This window comes from Armigeres subalbatus, chromosome 1 (genome assembly GCF_024139115.2).
Source record: "Armigeres subalbatus isolate Guangzhou_Male chromosome 1, GZ_Asu_2, whole genome shotgun sequence".
Lineage (NCBI taxonomy): Eukaryota > Metazoa > Arthropoda > Insecta > Diptera > Culicidae > Armigeres > Armigeres subalbatus.
The window spans coordinates 100,504,695-100,525,790 of NC_085139.1; the positions used below are offsets into that span (position 1 = coordinate 100,504,695).

A 21,096-nucleotide genomic window follows, 5' to 3' on the forward strand; every position below is an offset into this window, starting at 1 on the left:
AAGGTTTGTCTCGTAAACAATTTTAATCATCAGGTGAAGAATACATAAAATGTATTGTATCGTCTCCTTAACATGCAAGGAAAGCTTGTAGTTGATTTTAAGTCTCAGTTATAATGAAGAAAGTCTGCTGTCTTTTCCGGGTACCAGTAGTGTAGCTCAAATCTCAAAATAGGACTTTCACACTGTCTAGACCATTTCTAAAAAAAATCAAATGCAAACCACATTAGATTCTGGCAACATTCGATTTTGGCAACAATAGTAGGGGAAAAGACGGCTTTGGCAGGTTTTGTTCTATTATTGGCAGGGGGTTTTTACCGACCATTTTTTTTTGAAATTTGGCCTTAATATTCTTCGATATGCAAAGAATGTTTAGGCCAAATTTGAGCATAAACAGTCATAAAAAAAAAAAAACCCTGACAATAATAGAACAAAACCTGCCAAAGCCGTCATTCCCCCTACTCAATTTTGACAAAACGATATTTTTTCATTTTCAGGACTGTAAATTTTAAAATCCCTTAAACTGGTTAGCCCCCAAAACCGGCGTAAAAAAATCGTGCTAAAAATTTTGCGGGATAAACGCATAGATTCCAAAATCCGCGTAAAAGTTACATGTATCATGGTGAAAATTTCAAAACATAGACTAGCAGGTTTAACAAAGCAGATAGACACGCCCATTGGCGTAACTAATGAAAAATTCTAGGGGGGGCTAACTTTTTTTTAAACTTTTCTATTTTAACACTCATAACACAGAAAGTTTACCATTTTCGCTCGATTCAACTGATGTATATTGTTGGTCTACTAGATATCAATGGACGACTTAAATATTTCAAATGATGTTCTTCAACGCTCAGCCCTGTTACAAAAATATAGAAATCTCGTAGGATTCCCAAAATTCTTGATAGGTTCAGAAAACCATGAGTGTTGCGCTCGCCGTAAATAGAATGTGAAGCATGATCCTGATTTTTAAAGGATTTTTTGATTTGCCTCGAACCTAGAATACATTATAAATTAAATATTGGATAAATTAGTTGGTTAAACTCTTTGCGCCAGCTTTCAATTCAGTGACCTGACAATTCCTACGAGCTTTCAAATGGCGATCTGACCACAACAAACTAACCTCTCTTTTCTGTTAGAATAACTTCTAGGATGATTTAAAAAAAAATCAGTTTTACATCCCAATACAACTTATTGGTCGTTAATTTTCAAATTTAGTTAAAATTGCAACAAATTAACTTATAGGAGCATTTGTTTACACATAGGAATATTTAACACATATTTTCTCTCAGTAGGTCTGTTTCCCGCCTACTGAGAAATTTTCACTGGTTTCATTGATGCATCGACAATAGGAGTTTAAAGAATTGAAAAGTATGTGGAGTTTCTAAAATCCATCCAAATGAATACAAAGTTCTTTCTTATTCAACTTTTAATTACCTCTACTTGAAATCTAAGAGTTTTACCGAACCTTTCTCAAGAAGCCCACAGTGATAATTAAAATGCGCTGCAGTTTTTAGGATTGGTGTTAGTTAGGAAGGTTAAGATCATACGCTCGATTTAGATAACAATTACTCACAAAACCTGGAAAAACTTGAAAATCTCGAGGAATTGTCCATTATCTATTAAGTACTTGTAAAACTAATAAATAATATATTTTTTAATTCACTTGATGATGAGGTATTTTCTTTGGTATTTCATAAGTTATAACATGTTTTGAGGGGTCCCGATTTTGTCATGAGCAAGCCTTATAACAATTGCTCGAAGTTCAAAAACGAACAGTGGGTAATGTCTGTGACATAACCGCTAAGTGGACGTAGGACTTGACTTGACCATGCCTTTAAGATACATAATATGTCCAAATTTCTCACATCAACTATTTTGGATAAATAATCGGCGTTGCATACCATTCCTTGGCAAAATCTTCTCATCAAACCGACACAGAAATCAAATCTACCTCGAACAAAAATCATCAAAAAAAAATTCAGGAAGTATCTGTCCGGTCACGAAATATTAGCCTCGACAGTGGCAACCTTCCCACTGAAGGACTGCCTGAAATAAACCACAAGTTGGCTCAGCAGGGGATGTAGACTGTATCTCAGCCCTTGTACTGAAGGGCCTTCTAATCCGAAAGGATAGCGACTGAAGGAGAACATTATTTTTAACTCTTACAGCCTTGAAAAAGGCTGTTTGCTTCGGCTAAGTGCAAAAAGTAAGAAAACGATCTTTTAAAATAACCGCGAATTTCTAGTGATGGTATAAAAAAGACTGAATGCTCTGCGAGCGAATGCACTTTTCTTTTATACCTTATTTTGAATCTTCTCTGCTTCCCAATTGGTGGGCCAATCAGCTAGTGCCTTGTATCCCGCTTCTTTGTCAGCCAAAGCGTCATCATCATCAACGCGTTCTAAAAGGGCTTCTTCTTTTTTACGCTTGTTGCTCGCTGCTGGCGTCTATTTCTTAACGGGACTTTTCGCTTGATACAGGCCAATAAGCCGGGCAAGCGAGCTTAGAATTACAGTTCAGGTGGAAGTAGGGTGTTCTTTTCTGAGACAACATTGTTAGTAGTGGAAGGAAGGAAACACCCGTACATGGGATTTCGGGTGATAAGATTTAGAATTCATAACATGGGACGATCATTCAGTCATGTTCGCTTTGTGTGCGGTCAGTATCAAACAATGTTTTTCTACATATTTTTTTATCAATGCCAAAAAATCCAACATTTGATGAAAAATCGATTGATAGTTTATTAATGTTTGAGCTGTTATCGGTGGTTTTTTATCCAAATAAGATTATGTGAAAGATTTGAACATCTTATGAATCTTTAAAGGCATGGTCAAGTGAAGTCCTTCGTCCACTTCGCGGTTAAGTCAGAAAAATTATCCACTGTTAGTTTTAACGCTATTTATGAAAATCACGCATAAAATTTTATCTCTAGAATATTGGATTTGACACCCAAGTACAATTTCAGGGTTGCTACGACTAAGCGGATTTCGCGATTTTCGTGGATTTACGTAACGATTTTAGGACTTTGTGCGGATTTAGTTTTAGAGTATTTAAACAAATGAAATTCTATATCTAAGGACGTTTATTTGAAAATTAGTTTTATGTCTATCTAGATGGGCTTTATTCTCGTTAGCAAATGTTTTCGAGAACAAAATTAACGTTTGTAGTTATTTACTAACATCAATTTTCGGATATTAACAAACACTGTTTGAAATCCATGGTTACACTCTGGAGCATTGATTAAACAAATGTTATGAGGAGAGGGCGCCACTTGTTGTCATTTTTAAACCATTCTGATGCATGGCGCATTCAAAACATGTCTGTTGAAGGACATGAACACCTGTCTTTAAGTGCTTCCGCAGAAATTGTTTTTAATGTTGATTTTGAAAAAATTTGTTGAAAATTTTTGGAAATGTTTTCCGGAAGAGTTTTTGCAGATTCCCGAAAAATTCCCGCAAGAATTCACGTTGCGATTTCCTTCGAAGCTTATGTAGCTATGATCACAAGAATTTCTGTGAAAAATCCTGAAAATTTAACAACAGATTTTTTCGGAAGTTTTTCAGCAGAAGTCACCAACCAATTTCTGTTAGAATTTCCCAAGCGATTTCTATAGGAATTAATTAGGGGTGTCCACATACAGTTTCCGAAAATTTCCTGCATGTTGTTTTTGAGGAATTCACAAAAATTATGAAAAATGAAATTCCGCATAAATTTCCGGGGAACCTTTTGCAAGAATGGAGAAATTTCCACAGATGTTTTTGGAGAAACACCCGCAGACAGTTTTGGAGCGACTTCTTCAGAAATTCCAAGAAGGACCATCTAGATGAGTTGTTATTTCAACTGCTTTTTCCTTAATCCTATTTTCAATTTTGTACAAACATGTGTAACGTTGAAGTTAAAACATATACTTAAAATCAGTAATATTATAAAAACGAACTCGAAAAAAGACGTTCACTAAATTGTTGTAATCTTCAGCGTAATATTTAACATTGATATTTAACGTATATTTGCTTACAATTTAGTTTTGGGTCGCGCGTATTTGGCGCAGAATGGATTTTCATGTCGCGCGGAAATGGCGTGGATTTGATTTTAGTCAACGCGGATTTGGCGCGGAAAATATTTCAGGATCTCCGTAACAACCCTGCAATTTCTATCCCGAAGGGAATTGAAAGCTTTGATATTGATCTCTATCATTGGCTCTCTGAAGAACCGTTTGTTTTTGGACATACATGCTGCATCATGTGGCTTTTCTTCAGCCTGTCTCGGCTCATCACCGATGCCGGCCGGTCTCGGCTCGACTCTGCTGCTGCTGCCGGTATCTGCTCAGCATTGCTGCTTTGTCGGGTCTGTAGGGTGGACTGCTGCTGTACTGGCTAGGTTTCGGCTGATGATGGTGGCTTCGATGACTTCATTCCCTGCTAAAAGGTGTGAGTGCTGTTCAATCGATGATGCGGTTGCTTCGCTTGTCCCGGTCAGAATGAAAGGAAAAAATCGCGTTGCGCTATTTTATGGCTTCTCGGCAGACCCAGCGGCTGCTCATTCGCTGGTGTCTGCACCAATCAGAACGTGGTAATGGAATGATGCAAGAATTATGCGGTACCCATATTTATAGGTTCCCTTGATCTCAATGTTTTTCATTGAAAACAGTTTCATGCCTATTGAAACAAGTTTTTCGGGTCTTGGACATGAAAGGCATACTTGAAATCTGTCGATTGAGGGGCTTACCGCAGAAATTCGTCAACTGAGACGAACGCTATTAACGTTTAAAATCTTTCAACACAGCGTAACGCGGTCGATTTGAATATTTTGAAATGACACCCGGTATAGTAAAGAGAGACGTAAGTCCTACGTCAAAACTTGAGCGAATAGATTCAACTTGCTGTAGTGTTTCGAAGAGAGGGATTGGATAATGAAGACAATCCTTTCTCTGCATTTACCCCCGTATATAATCAGTGGACTAGACATGTGCAATACTTATACAAAGTAACCAATTTTCTAGGGGGGGCTAGCTAGATGCTAGGTGGGGCTATAGCCCCCCCTAGCCCCCCTGTAGTTACACCAATGGACACGCCGATATCGCCACTCAGTGACTAGTAACTGTTTTTTGTTCAATTTAAATTTGTTGAATTGTTTTCTTAATTTTTTTTTTCCAGATTTCGATGTAGAATCAGATAATGATAAAGAAGCAGATTTCTTTTTGCTCGAGTTGAAGGAATCGGAGCAACTTAACATCAAGCCCGCAATATAAGAAAATGTAAAAAGTTACGTGCCGTAGCATATTTGCTGCGGAAATATGTCCAAAATATGGACACAATATAGACCATAATACTCGTGGCGACTCAAGGTTACAAATTACTTAATACAGGACGGACAGGGTAGGGATTTGGGTTTAGGTTATTTCAGCTGCTCATCCGGGTGTTGGACATTAAAAACGATTTTGGTTCATCAGGGAGCATCTTCCGGATGGCCAGAGCTTCGTGGTACACGGTAAAGAGAAACAGAATCGGACAAAAAAAAACTGAGAAAGAGAAGAATATAGGCATTAAACTTTGATGTCAGCCAAGCAAAGGAAGGTACAGGTATAGTACGTACCCTCGATAGTGCGTACCCTCGATAGTACGTACCCTCGATTGTACGTACATTTTACCTCGATAGTACGTACAAAAAAAAATTTTTTTTTCGTTCTATTTTCTGTAAGATTTTAATAAAAATTTGAATATGCTTTGATCATGGCACATGCGGGGGTCCTTCATATGTTACGTAATAATTTCACAACTGATTTAAACACCATCGTGAGCGAGATCGTGAGCTTATAACGAATTTAGTAGAAAACTTTGAAAAAGCAGCGCGTGGCCAGCCAGCCAGTTTTACGTAACACATATTATACTATCATTTTAAACAATTGAAGGAACATCTGAAACAGCTGAGCGATGCGGAGCGCGTCCAAGCCCTCATAAAGCAGAATATCAGCAAGAGGAATTCTTTTGTCTTGAACGCGTTCGCACACTCACTCGCGTGAGTATGTCATCGCATAAGAGTGTTATCAGCAATAATTGAAATTTTATGGGTATGATTTTCTTAGAAAGCAGATTATCTATTCACTTAATTGAACAATTATGTTTATGAACTACTAGCAGACCCGACGAACTTCGTTTCGCCTAAAATTGATTTATTCTCTGACTAGTTCTAGAGTTATGCAGAAATTTCTGTTTCTTTTGTATGGGATCCCCCTTTTCCAAAGGGGGGTCAAACCATTACAGAAATATATCTTCCTTTCCAAAACCTCCTCATGCCAGCTTCGGTTATACTTGCTTGAATAGTTCTCGAGATATGAGGAAATGTATGTTCCATTTGTATGGGAGCCCCCCTTTCCAAAGAGGAGAGGGGTCTCGAACCATCTTAAGAACCATCCCCGGACCGAAAAACCGCTGCATACAAATTTTCACGCTGATCGTTTCAGTAGTTTCGGAGTCTATAAGGTTTAGACAGACAGAAATTCATTTTTATGTATATAGATTTAATCTATCAAGGAAATTAGTTCCAGTTCTAGAACCCTTCCCGAAGCATTAGTTCATCTGATAGAACAGAAAATATTTCCCCGAGGAGTAAATTAATTCCACCATGAGAATGGTGATTCATAAAATTGAATTTTCGGCAAGATATTTTACTGTTAAATTAAGTTTACATTAAGTTTAATTCCACATTTTTTTTATTGAGAAACAAATTAGCAGCGTTACTAAAATGAGGAAAATTTTTGTTAAGAAAATTATTTTGAGCTTTTAAGTGGAATGTCTTCACTTGTCATAAAACGAGTTTGTACAATCCCATTTAATTCCACCACTAAATTGTACCTTGACAGATACGTATTTCGACCTAAACAGTAAGGTCGTCTTCAGTGTCTCGTACTTGACTCGAGTCAATTAACAATTAAGTGGTGGAATTGACTCGACATTTTTGGTCGAAAATTTCCTCTGAGACGTCTTACTGGGATTTCCGAAGAAGTTTATCCTGGAACAGTAGTTCCTCCCAAGGGATACTTTGGTAGTTTGGTCGAAAATTACATACATGATTTAACTCAACGGTGAGGCGTGGTAGATCATTTTCACCTAGTGGCAGTGGCGTGGTGGTGATTTGCGGCAGCGTGAGTCAGCGTGAATCAATTTCGTGTATTCCTCTAGGAATTCCTCCGAAAGTTTCTACGGGAATTCGTACGGGAGTTTTTCCAGATATTTCTCTGAAAGTTCCTCAGGAATTCCTCTGAGGTTCCTTCAGAAATTCTTCCGGAAGTTCCTCTAGGAATTTCTCTGTAAATTTTTACGAAATTTCTCCGAACATCCATCTTAAATTATAGCCAAATATTTCAGGATTAAGGCTTCCAAATATATCCTCTAAATTCCATTATTTTCTCGGTAATTTCTTCAGCAATTCACTTAGGAATTCTCTTAGAAAATTCCATATCCCCTTTCTCAGAACTTCCATCAGCCTGCAATTTTTCTAGCGCTTGATTTGTTCACGTGTACGGGCAGAGCAAAGACAAAAAGCAGGACGGTATTTTTTTCACGAGTAAAAATCACGATCGCGAGTATTTGAGGTTACTTAAAATGGATAAATTTCACTTAACATAAACACAAAAACAATGAACAAATGTGTTCTTCTCACATCCGTGAGAATCAGGTTCCGAGGTTGGTTTATGACATTTTGCAAATTAACCCGAATAACACGCGAAGCTCCACGAACATTTTTCGTTGTTCGCTTTTCTGTTTTCTCTGCATAGTAGTAGGCAGGGTTCTTATATCAGGGTTCACTCACTTTGACAGTAGATGGGAGAGACTAGCGCGGGGAAAAATTCATTTTCAGTGCAAAACATAAACAAACTCGGTGGCTGCCCCATATAAAAATCCAAGATGGCTGAATCATGTAATTGGCATACTGCTACACCTGTTTGTATTCACCTTGGTAGTAGGTAGGCAAGAAAAAGCAAAACAAGTGTTCGCAAGTATGTTGCATGGCCTACTTCTTGTTTTATGAACAAGGTTCACAGATTTCCACCACTGGTCTAAACTCTTTCGGAATTACCTACAAAAATTCACCAAGAAATTCCTCTGGAAATTGTTTAAGGGGTTCTCCCGAAAAATCCTGCAATCATTCTCAAAATTTCTACGGTACTTTGCTTAATTTTTTTTCAAAAATCATCCAAAAAGCCCTTCAGGATTGTTCGAGATTTTTTTCCAGGAATTCGCAGCAATATCTAACAATAACCCCGAAAATTCCATGTATCCCCAAAAAATCCACAAATAATTTCCCCGGAAATTACTTGAAGAACTTCTTCAGACATGTTTTTTAAAGCTCCCCCGAAAAGTTCTTCAAGAATTATCCGGGAATTCGTTTCGGAATTCCCACAGAATTTTCTAAAATTATTCTGCAGAAAATTCCTTCAAGAACTGCTCCGGGAAGCTCTTTTTTCAGGAAGAATAGGGGTATCCGAAAGGATTTCCTAAAGAATTTCCTAAAGTAATTTTTGAAAAAAAAAATCACGATGGATTTCTTGGTTTGAGTTTCAAAAAATCTTGATGGATTTACCTATGGATTTTCAGGAGATATTCTCGGAATAAAGTCCTAGAAGAATATCTGAAACAAATCTAGGAGAAATTTGAAAATAAGTTTTTTTAATGAATTTCCTAAGGAATTTTCAGAGGAAAATATTTATGAATGTCAAAACAAATTTCAAATAAAGTTTTGAAATAATTTCAAATTAAAATGCGAAAAAAATTCTAATAAAATTTCAGAAGGTGTTCTTGGAGTAATTCCTTAGTTTCCTGAAGAACAATCCCACATTATCAGAAAAAAGTATCTTTATGTTTGGCCGAGAATGTCTTGAATAGTGGCCATGTTGCCAAAAATTATCCCCCGTCGCACTTTTTGGCCAGAGATCCACGCTAATTGCAGTTTGTGAGTAGATCAACATCCAATGATATAGATTTAAATACTTTATCGACAAACACCAGTGGTACCTTAATTCATCAAGCTGATACCGATCAAGTATATAAAAGTTGGCCCTCCAGGCCTTCTATCAAAAAAATGATTTTGCAGTGTATAGCCTTTTCGTTCAATATTGTTGTACGAGAAAGGCATAAACGATTCTACAGACGAGAAAATTAAAATCGCTTTGATGAGGAAGCGTCAATGGAGCCAATAGAAGCTTAAAGCTTTTCATTTACATAAAATTTATAGGTGGAATCCATAAAATACGTCACGTAAAAATGTTGTGATCCACCCCCAATCGTCACTTATTGAAGTAACATGCATAATTTTGCATGATGTGTAAGATATCTTTGAAACGTCACGAATATCACGTAATTTATGGATGTTCCGAAGCATTAACATACAATATTTCATAAAAACAATAGCCTAACATTTACAAGGACGATAATTTTGCGCAATGCTACATGTAGGCACCATTTCAAGAAAAATCTGAGTCATGCTGCTCCGTTGTGTACTATATCAAATATAAATTTACTTAGAATACAGAGCCTTCTATCGAAATTTTGGCTTCCGAGCGGTTTTATAAATATTACACCACTCCCAAATAAATAGAAAGGGCAAAACAATTTTTTTTGTTCGGTATTTTTTTGCTTCGATAGTACGTACGCTTCGATAGTACGTACACTAAAATTACGGAGGTGTACGTACTATCGAGGTATGCCTGTATAGATAGCCTGCATATATATCACATCGCGATCTCAAAAAACACCTCTTATATCCCGGAAGGGTTGTTTACCTCGGGCCACAAGGGTATCCAATAGTTGCTCTCTGGAGACGTCATTTTCCGAGCAATACCAAACTACGTGATCGATGTCATCGATCCGCACCTACATAGGTTGCTATCGACCATGTTTATTCTGTAGAGATATGTGTTTAGTGAATAGTGATTGGACATAAGTCTCGACATCGTGCGAATGAAGCCTCGACTTAAGTCCTCACCTCTGAACCACGCTCGCGCAGAAACTTTAGAAGCTATGGAAAATAGCCACCGTTCAAGTTCATTGTGTGACCAAATAATTTTCAATTTTGAAGAGTGGAACGACGGACTAATGGAAAAAAAAACTCGTTGCTCGAGTATTGTCTATCATAAACTTCACCTTCCTGGGCGTCCACCTTTGCTTGCGAGTCCGCGAGATTAAGCAATGGGACGGGTCCCATACAAAGGTAATCTTGAATGATCTTTCGACCAAATCACGCATCTGCTCTCTTATAGTTGTAAGAAAGTAAGATACGTGCTTAACAGGTTTCATCGACCGGAGTGCTTCGACAGAACTAAGACTATCCGAGAAGATGAAATAATGGTCTACGGGCTGATCGGAAATTATCCCCTAAGCGAAATTAATTGCTGCCAGCTCAACAACATAAACCGAACACGGTTCTTGAAGCTTTCGGAAGGTGGTTGAACTTACGTTGAAAGCACCGAAGCCAGTGGATCCGTTAATGCGAGAACCATCAGTGAAATATCTGTTATTGCAATTGACATGTTCATATTTTTCAAAAAAATGGAAGGGATAGATATTTGTCGAAGATGATCTGGTATTCCTTGAATAGCGTGTTTCGTGGACAAATCGTATTCAATTGAGGAACTGTCGTTGACGAAGTGAACTCGAGGTGGAATATAACATGGAAGACAGAGATCTGATGATATGCAGTTGAGATAGACTCGCAGGTATCTTGAACGATGAACCAGTTCAAGCATATTATCGAAGTTTTCTAATACAAGTGTGTTACTTGTTCCACATTTGATCAGTATTCTAAGTGAGAGCTCCCAGTAACGGTGCTTTAAATGAGTGATTCCAGCAAGCACCTCCAGGCTCATGTTATGCGTTGAATGCATACAGCCAAGAGCAATACGCAAACAGCGATATTGAATTCGTTCCAATTTGATTAGGTGGCACTCAGCTGCTGAGAGGAAGCAGAAAGAGCCATACTCTAAAACAGAGAGAATAGTCGTTTTATATAGTTTGATGAGGTCTTCCGGGTGAGCGTCCCATCAAGTTCCGGAGATAGAACGGAGAAAATGGATCCTTTTTCGGCATTTCTCTAACAAATAATCAATATGGGTTTTCCAGGTACACTTGGAATCAAACCAGACCCCAAGGTATTTAGAAGATAAAGATTGGTTTATGTCATCTTTCAACAGCTTTAGTTTCAGTTGAGCAGGGTACCGCTTCTTAGTAAACACAACCAATTGAGTTTTTTGCGGAGAGAACTCGATCCCTAAATGTCTGGCCCAAACAGTCAGGTTATTTAGGGAATTTTGCAATGGTCTTTGCAGGACTTCTGCACATGAACCTCTTAGGGAGATCACGGCATCATCTGCAAGTTGTCTAAGCGTGCATTGTCCTTCCAAACAATTGTCAATATCTTTAACATAGAAATTGTAAAGCAAGGGACTTAAACATGAACCTTGGGGAGACCCATGTAGCTATTTCAGGAAGTTGTCAGAGTGCCAAGAGTAAAGTTCATAAATTTTACTGACAACAAATTGAACAAGAAATTATTCAAAATAACGGGTAATCCACTACTGTGCAGATTTCTTGCACCTTGTGCGCATAGGCCAGCTGTATATCTGAAGAGAGCAACGCTAGATAATCATTTGTTCCTTTACCTTTTCGAAAACCGAATTGTGTATTTGACAGTAATGCATTTTGCTCGACCCAATGATCAATTCTTGAAAGGATCATTTTCTCCAATAATTTCCTCATGCACGATAGCATGGCAATCGGTCGGTATGAATTGTGATCAGACACTGGTTCCCCAGGCTTTTGAATAGCTATTACTTTGACCTGTCGCCATTCTGGTGGTACGATGTTGTACTCCATGAAAAAGTTGTACAGGTCAAGTAATCGTCTTTTAGCGATATCTGGGAGGTTTTTAAGAAGATTGAATTTGATATAATCGCATCCCGGAGAAGAATTGTTTAATGAAAGAAGAAACATAGATTTCCAGCATGGAGAATGGTCCACCCAAAGAACCGGGATCAAGCGTTGATTCTCGAAATAGCGGTTCAGCTGGTACGGAATCTGGACAGACCTTTTTTGCGAAGTTGAATATCCATTGACGGAAGTATTCTTCACTCTCGTTGGTGGAAATGCGGTTCCGCATGTTGCGGGCCGTTTTATAAAGTTGATTCCCAAAGTTTGATTCCCAAAAGAACGTCACCATAATGATCATTCCGATCTTGGCGAATAATGTTAAAATGGTGGAAGTTGATTTCATCTTCAGAAGAAAGCCATGTTTCACAGAGTGCAAATATATCGCAATCGGAGTTGCGAATTAAAAACTTAAACACGTCCAATTTATGTTTCAGACTATGACAGTTCCAATGCAGCACAGTGATTGTATCCTGTATGGCCGTATTATCCATCGAAATATACAATTCCTGCAAGAAGGGGCCATGAAACAGTCAATTGCTTCAGATAACTGTTGGATGAAAGAGGTTAATGATCGGCCTCAATGAATTCGGAATATTGAATAAGTTCCACGATCCACAAGGTCCTTAAAGGATATCAATCATCGCTTGGACGAGATTCTTTTCTTGGAAGTGCGAGTAGCAGTTTTCTGCTCAGAGATATTCCTTGACTGATGTTTCTTTGAAACATCAGTTTTAGGCAATAACGGGAATGTCTTACTGCAACATGGGTCAAAAGGAGCAGTACAGACAGGCTGCTTTGGAATTTTAAATAATCCTCCATTACCATCAGATTTCGGCAAGCTTCTAGGGATGATTTTGGTTTTCTTACGGCGCAATCCCGGGGAAGACAGTTTCTTCCTCTTTTCGGGTACGTGTACCTCCGCAGAATCATCCATATCGGCTACGTCAGAGTCCGATTCGTCTATGGAAATGACATCATAAAAATCACTTGCTTGAATGGTAGCTGAAATAGCAGCCGTTGCGTTGGCAGTTGCGGATGTGTCTTGCGACTTCACCATTTCTGCATACGACTGCTTGGAGCGCTGTACCAACGAACGCTTCACTTTTTGGGTCCGCTTTTTGTACACCGGGCATTCTTGCAAACCATGGGGAGGGTCCATGCCACAATAAGCGCACTTTCTAGCTTGTTGTTGTTAGGACTCCTCCATATGCTTTTCAAAACATCTGCCACAACGGGGCTTGTTGTCGCAAAACCTTGCAATTCAGGCTCCCTGCGTTGATAACGCCTTCAATTTCGACATCCCGCGAGGGCACATAAACCAAATATTTTACACTATACAGTTGGTCTTTTGCGATAGCATTTGCATCCTGAAATGTAGATGCAGTTACACGTAGTTTGTTCCGGTTAATCTGATGGAAATCAGTTTTCGGAAAACAACGCATCAAGTCACGTTTGACTTCTAAAAATTTTAGGCTTTTCACTTTCTGTCGAAAGTAAACAACCCAGGGACCAGGTGATGTGGCCTGGTAAAATCGCGTGCGAACGACATTGTCTTTGGGAGGCGTTTCGCCTCCACTCACTTCGTCCATGTATCAAGGAGAAAAAAAAACTTAAATAAATTTATTTAAGAAATTTTTTTTCCGATTCTTTCTGTCAAGAAAAAAGTGTACCCAACTCCACCGCATGCAAACAATACAAAGCGAAAAAGTAGGGATTCTTACCCCATTCCCGGCCTAACATGCGTACGACTGTATAATTTCATTATGACAAGGAGAAACTTTTCCTGAATTTTGTAGGCCGTGTAATACTGCATGGGGGTTCACCTTTGTTGAAAAAATAGCTATTCGTGCTAAACTTCGATTGAAAGAGCTTTTATTTGATTTAAATTAACAAGGTGCAGCACGCATTTCAGTCACAGCTATAGCTTTTTCGGCATACCCCAAGTCTCTTCGGCATACGCAATATTTTACTCAATCTCTCAACATCTTACTCTCAATCTCTCTCTCGGGACGGTAGGAAATGCGACGTAAACAAAAATATGCACGTTCCAGGACAACGCGATGCCAGATGGTATTATTCATAATCATTTTTATTTGGTTGAGAAGATATATTTACTCATCCAAATTCCTTCCAAATACTTAAAAACAATATTGTTTTCAATTTTTTGAAATCGAGAGAATTGTAAATAACATGATAGCGTCAACGTATTAGACAGTTTTCCTATTAACGATGAAGGGTTATTTTCATACTAAAAAAGGCTCCTGGCTTTTTGGCAGCACGGTGCGGCTAGAAGTTCTTAGGCCGAGGTGATTTTTTGTTCGGTTTGAGGATACGTTTTTAAATGGATTCTAATATGTTTATATAAGTTCTAGTGATACGAACAAATAGAAAAGATTAAAGAGCGTGAGTTTAGTATTATTGTGTGGTGATTAACAGCTACAAGCTGTTAGGTGTTTATTAGATGATACCGTTTTGTAAAAGTGGATAGAATCACTCCGGCTCAGTGGTGTTGCAACAAAGTGCGAAAGTTTGAAATGTACATTTTAATTTTCTATAATTGGGTCAATTAGGAGTAAAATAAATGGTTGAAAAATATTGAGTATGGTGCGAGATAAATAGGCGACTTTTTTAAATTATCAATCATAAACTACGGCTTCCAAACAGTATAAATCATAAGTTTTATGTGCAGTGAGCCGGGAATCGGGTCCATAGGCCCAAGTAGTGATTTACCCTACTTAGCCGTTTTGTTGCTGCCTTTGTAGGTGCCTACGAACGTCGTCGTACGGGGATGGATGATGCTCTGTCCGAATGCTGATATTCACGGCGCTGTAATAATTACCGGTTGAAAATTTACCAATTACAACTCGCTTCCTTCTGGTCGCCAGGAATTCACCTTGTGAAACTTAGGTGCAATTTATTTGGCAAAGTAAGAAAAACATTTGGTCGAGTTTATACGCGTGAAGAGATCCAAACTAAATGAGTCTGACTCGGTCCGATGCGACACAAGGAATGTATGAAAATGTTACAGCATATATGATGTAACAGAAAGGCTCCTATCGATTCGACTCATTTTTCCATCACTTTTTAAAATTACAGGTCGTCGTTACTATGGAGTTTGTATTCAATATTGCATACAAGAAAATGTTGGATGTAAAATTAGAGGTTATGGTACACAAAAATATGGGTTCATATATTTCCATAGCGTGTAATTTTCAGAAATTTTAACTGTGTATGATTATTTGGCGGTGGGTGAAATAATTCAAACCTTCAAACTGTAAAAACCAAGTAGAAGTACTTTCCCGTGAGTTCTGCACTCTATATGAAGCCGACGTGGCGCTCCAAATTATGTTGGAGAAATTATCAAATCAAGCCACAAAATTTCCCTCCAACTTATTCCATGTAAGGTACACCGGGGCAAGTTGAAACGGTTTTTTCAAAGTTGAAATTCGAAGTGCTGTAAAAAAATCACCCTTTGATATATTTTGAATCTGTTTGCGGTGTTTGCTAGTTCGGGCCAAATATTATACACAAAAAATAAGCAACATTAACAAACTTTTTTATAAATATTTTTTATATTTAAATTATTTTTTTATATGCATCGTTTCAACTTGCCCCGCGAATCGGGGCTAGTTGAAACAGTGCGTTACATTCAGGCGTAAGCTAATTTTGCCGTATTAAGGTCACTCCTGACGGAATCCAGGTTTCAAAGTGCTCGCGTTTTCGGGGGCACACCACTCGATACGGAAGCAACGCACAACTTTCATTTTTATTTTCTCACGCTTGCTGCGACGCAGCAAAGCTAAATCAACACAAATGACAGTTGTGCACCGCCTCCGTATCGAGTGGTGTGCCCCCGAAAGGAGTGACCTTAATAACAAAATGTATGTACTCAGTGAGACTCAAGAAGTACGAGGTTGTAAAGATGATTATAATACTGCCAGGATTCGCATAAGAGTCCCATGTAAGTTATTGACGATTTTGATATTCTTCCAGAAATTAGCTCAAAATGAATCGCCTGCTTCGAGCGTGCTTCAGAGACCAAATTCTGGAGAACGCACTACGCTGAAAATTTATCAAATTGATTTCCTCCTACTGGTGACAACTCGTATTACTATTCAGGATGCTTCATTAGTTGGTTCACTTATATATTGCACAGTTGATTATTTTGGTTGTGGCTTCTTCATAAATGCACATTAATTACCTAACCAGCCATCATATCTCTCATAAACTCTTCGATTGGAGAAATAGGTAGCTGAGGAAGTGAAAGGTGGAGTTATTGCTGTTCCAGAGATAACTTTCCTCTTCACGGTTCAATTTATAAACTACCGCAGCTGTCACATCATACGTTTTCTTCGCTATTTGGCATGGCATTCTACGATGACAACGCCAAATATCAGATTTTTGTTTCAGTGTATTGTCGTTTTTCAGGCTTGCGGTAGAACATTGACAGCTGCGGAAGGACTTTACAGAATCCGCAAAATGGAAAATTTTGAAAAGATCCGCAATAACGAAATGTTTACATACTCTATGTTTTATTTTTCTGAGAGTCAGTGCTCAGTAGATTTTCTTCTTAAAAGAATTTCAAAATTGCAGTTTAAACATGACCTCTTTTCATTCTAGTGGACATTGTTGGAGAGTTGCATTCATGACGAAATATGCGGAAATTTATTGAATTTATGTTCAGAAGTTTGCATGTTTTTATAAATTTATGTTTTTCGGATGTATATATTTTTGGACCATGTTGAATTCTGAAAAAATACTTTTAATTGCGAGGGTGACGTTTTGAATCGTTGTTTCAACTTGCCCCGCACCACGCATTTCTATTTGCCCCGATGAGTTGAACATACAGAGCAATATCAAACAACCAAAATACAAAAATTGAAACGAGTCTTTCATCGATTTTTCATAACCATTATGGTTATTCAACGTTGAATGATTTCCTACTGTGAAAATTTGATGAAAAAACATCGTTTTGAGACCTATTTCATTGGCACGCCAAATAGTTGGTTTAGATTTTGCAAAGGGTGAAAAATAAACAATGGCAGGGATTACTTTTGAAAGCAGCAATCTTCCAGGAATGGCAGTCAGAAGGTGCGTTTAGGGGAGTAGTTTGTTGAAAATTTCCTATCTAAATTACAGCTTCCGTTTCAACTTACCCCGCATTTCAACTTGCCCCGGTGTACTTCTCAAAGAACGAATCCAAGAGAGACGATCTGAACACACCGATCTTTTTGCTTTTTGCCCTCAGAGCAATCGATAAGGAACGGATTTGACATTTTCATATTTTCGATAAAGTAGTTTGGCAGAAATTTCGTAAGTAAAAACAACCATGATTTTTGGGCAGAAGGAGAATCTTTTTTGGTAGTCTGTGGCGAGAAACATCTTTTACTCACATTTTTCGCTAGAACAGGCTTGAGAAATAACCAAAAATGTGCCTACTTGATGAAATTCTTTTTTCATTTCATCATTCTTACGCCTCATTGATTTACCGCGAAAATTTTTAGTATGCGTTTAAAAAAAATTAAGACTGCAATGGGATTCGAATCTGGAACACCAACAAAAATAGCACTGGGTTGCGCACACTTTAGCCATTCCTCCACGTTGACTGCTTGTTGGGATAGGTATTTGTTCCATAAAGGCTACTCTTGTTTGCATTGGTGAAGGCACGAAAAAGATAAAAGAAGTGAGAAAACAAGCAAATCAACTTTTTGCAGCTCAAACAGTAAGGGACAAACAGCTATCTCTCATCACGCCTTTTTTCTTTCCCGCAAAATGATTTCTCGGTGAAATTCTGCGTGAGTGAGCATCGTTTACGAGTTACGTGAGTGAGCATCAGCTTTACGATCCCGAAGTATTTGACAGTGATAGCTGGAAAGCATGGTTAAAATATATACGAGAGTTGAATCAACTAGACTGTGTTTTGTCTGTAGGTGTAATTCAAGAAACAAACCAGTGAACTACATATCGTGTATCGACCGTATGAATGATTCAACCCTATTTGTGGATGTATCAACAATAAATATTGTTATTGTTACAGAATCCGTATGGTTGATTCTAACACATTTTTCTCTGTGTAGAACTTAAAAAAACACGCAAATTCCATTTAATTTCCTATAGAATTTTCGAACAGTTTTCAGCGGAAACTCTGAAGAATTTTCCGTGAAAACTCCGCAGCATCTCGTAAAAATTCCAGAGATTTTTCCATAGAAATTATTAAACAGAAATTCCGAAAAACTTTCCGTGGATATTCTGAACATTCCCTGTAGAAATTTTGATTAATTTCTCGTAGAATTTCTGAAGATTTTTGCACTAATAATTTTCCTTGCGAATTCTAAAGAGCTTACTTTGAAAATTCTAAATGATTCTCGAAACTTAAAAATAGTTTCCGTGAAAAATTCGAAAATAATTTCCGAATGAAAATTTTGGAAAAACTTTGTAAATTTTGTGGGGAAGTAGGGTAAAATATTTTGAGGGGGCAACAAAATAAAATTCGGATAATTTTGAGGATTATCAAAACATTCTTTATCAAATCCGAGGAGTTTTTCGATGTTTTCCATTTTAATATTTATTTTTTATTATCCCCCCACCCCTTCACCTTTCGAAGACCAGTAGGACAAAATGTTAATTAAATATTTGAAATGGCCTAAATATTATGTTTCACCCGAAAGTCCAAATCAAAAGTTTTTTTATTTCTGAAATTCTCACAAATGCCGGTTTTTTACCGGTATTACCGGTATTGACTCCACCAAATACCGAATGCCGGTATTTTTTGTTCCTGTTTGCTTTCTGTTTTCCTTATCCTTCACTATCTAGATTCCATTTCGCAGCGCAAACCGAAAACATCTTTCCATTCATTGAAAGTGGCCGTGCTGCATAATCGCAAAGTCACGAAGCATGACACACTTGCAATCTATATGGCTTCAAGAGCCAAATGTTGAATAAAAAATCTTTTAGCGTGTTGTTTCTAATAGGTCACTCGCTGTCGTCGCGAGACATTGATCTCTCTATAATTCGCAAAACAATTATTCATGTGCGACCTAAAAATCACAATGACTGGACCTTTAGCATGAGAATAGCATCTATCCGTGCATCCTACCATGATCGCACAAAAAGAATGACAGCCGCTTGAAATTTGAAGGACCTTTGATTAAGGTTCTCCCAAATCCGTCAAATTCCGATCCTATTGATTAAAATCACAAGTTCGCATGCCTTACTCACTCCTTTTTTGTTGTTTGTTTGCTGCTTTCGGTGTGATTTACGAGCTGTTGCGCTGCCCGTGCCAAAAAAAAACCCGAAAAGTAAAAGGCACACATGGCAATAAGCGAGAGGTCGTAAAACACGTTTTAATGGGGGGCCCGTTTCTGCGTCAGTTCCTATGTCAGCTACTGACGCTCGTTGTGGTGTTAGAGTTTTCGATTGTGGGAGTACGCGCGGTTGTAACCCAGGAGGAACCACGTGATCACATGACCACAGCGAGACGAGATGGGAAGGAAGTGATCAAGTTAAACAAAATATTATTCGTTTGTGGTAAACACGAGTATATAGAATCATGAGTTTTGTCATCAGTCAAGTCCATTGGTTAAGATAGTGGTCTGGCATGATGATCTAATTATCAGAGTTTGGACGAGATGTCATCATTACTCGCGAATAAGGGATTGGAATTTCAGGTTCGTGGAAAAATGTTACAAGTGGATTTAGCTCAGTTTACAACCGTTATCAGCGTTATCTATTTTTCAACTTCACACTGTCGAAGGACTATCAACAGAAGAGTGGTTCTTTGACACTGACTTGCCCGACTTATCCACCCAGTTGCTGTTATCGGAAGGAAAAAATATGAAGTCATATTTACAAATTGTCTGTAGCTGACTGCCATAACAATGGTTCCTGTACAGTGTCGCAATGATTAAGATTTACTTCATGAAAATCGATTCACTCAATATCTAAAAAAAACTATATCTCGGGATTGTTTTGATGAAATAAGATAGTTCAGTAGTCAAATCAATGGTTCATTGCACTTTGTAAATCTTTTTTTGTTTTCTTCTGATGAAATAACGAACATATTTTGAAATTTCTCGCGTGTTCGTCAATTTGTTTTGTTCGTTATTTATTATTTTCCCAGAGTAAGGTCAGAGTGGCCTGTGCAGTGTGCAGTCACGCTACTGACATCCTATTGTTTAGCCAGGATGTCCTGGGCTATATTTTTTTTCATACTGCGTTTCAATGATGACAGCGGTCTATGTCTATTGATGATGATGACACCGCGCTTGTCACCTGCTCGTATGCAGTACAAAAAAGTCTTCTCCATTCAGATCGGTCCATGACAATGTCGCCAACCACGCAGTCAGCGGAGGGTCCACAAATCGTCTTCCACTTGATCGATCCACCTTGCTTGCTGCGCACCTCGCCTTCTCGTTCCCGTCGGATCGCTGTCGAGAACCATTTACACCGGATTACTGTCTACCATTCTGGTTACGGCCCACCGCAGTCTTCTTATTTTTTCCGTATGAACGATGGATGGTTCTCCCAACAGATGATGCAACTCGTTGTTCATTCGCCTCCTCCACGTACCGTTCGCCATATGCACCCTTCCATGGTACACAGCACTTTCCGTTCTAAAACTCCTAGGGCTCGGTGCTCCTCCACGAGCATCGTCCAGACCTGTCCGTAGAGAACTACCGATCTAATAAACGTTTTGTGGATAGTCAGATTGGTAGGGCGGCGAACTCTATTAGATCGAAGCGTCTTATGGAATCCAAAGTACGTACGATTTCTTGCCACGATGCGTCTCTGGATTTCTCTGCTGGTATAGTTATCAGAGGTCACCAGTGAGTCCAAGTACGAAAATTCTTCAACTACCTCGAATTCGACACCACCGAAACAAACTCGTGGTGGATGGCTTACATTGGCTTCTCTTGAGCTTCTTCCTATCTTCATTTGCTTCCCTCTTCAGTCTGGCTTGGCTTCAGACTTCTTCCATCTTCTCAAAATTACGTACCGTAATATCAATGTCGCCGGCGAAACTAAATAGCTGAATAGACTTCGTGAAAATCGTACCACTTATGTCAATCACTGCCCTTCATATTACTCCCTCCAATGTGATGTATAATAGCAGGCATGAAAGATCATCACCTTGTCGTAACGCTCTGCGCGTTTCGAAGGTTCTCGAGAATGCCCCTGA

General features: G+C 38.4%; 1 protein-coding gene across 1 annotated transcript in view; it reads right to left on the reverse strand.

The window, feature by feature from the left end:
• The window catches only part of LOC134203588 (protein phosphatase PP2A 55 kDa regulatory subunit), a 183,137-nt gene that overhangs the window by 143,210 nt on the left and 18,831 nt on the right, over positions 1 to 21,096 (reverse strand). The window lies entirely within an intron of this gene.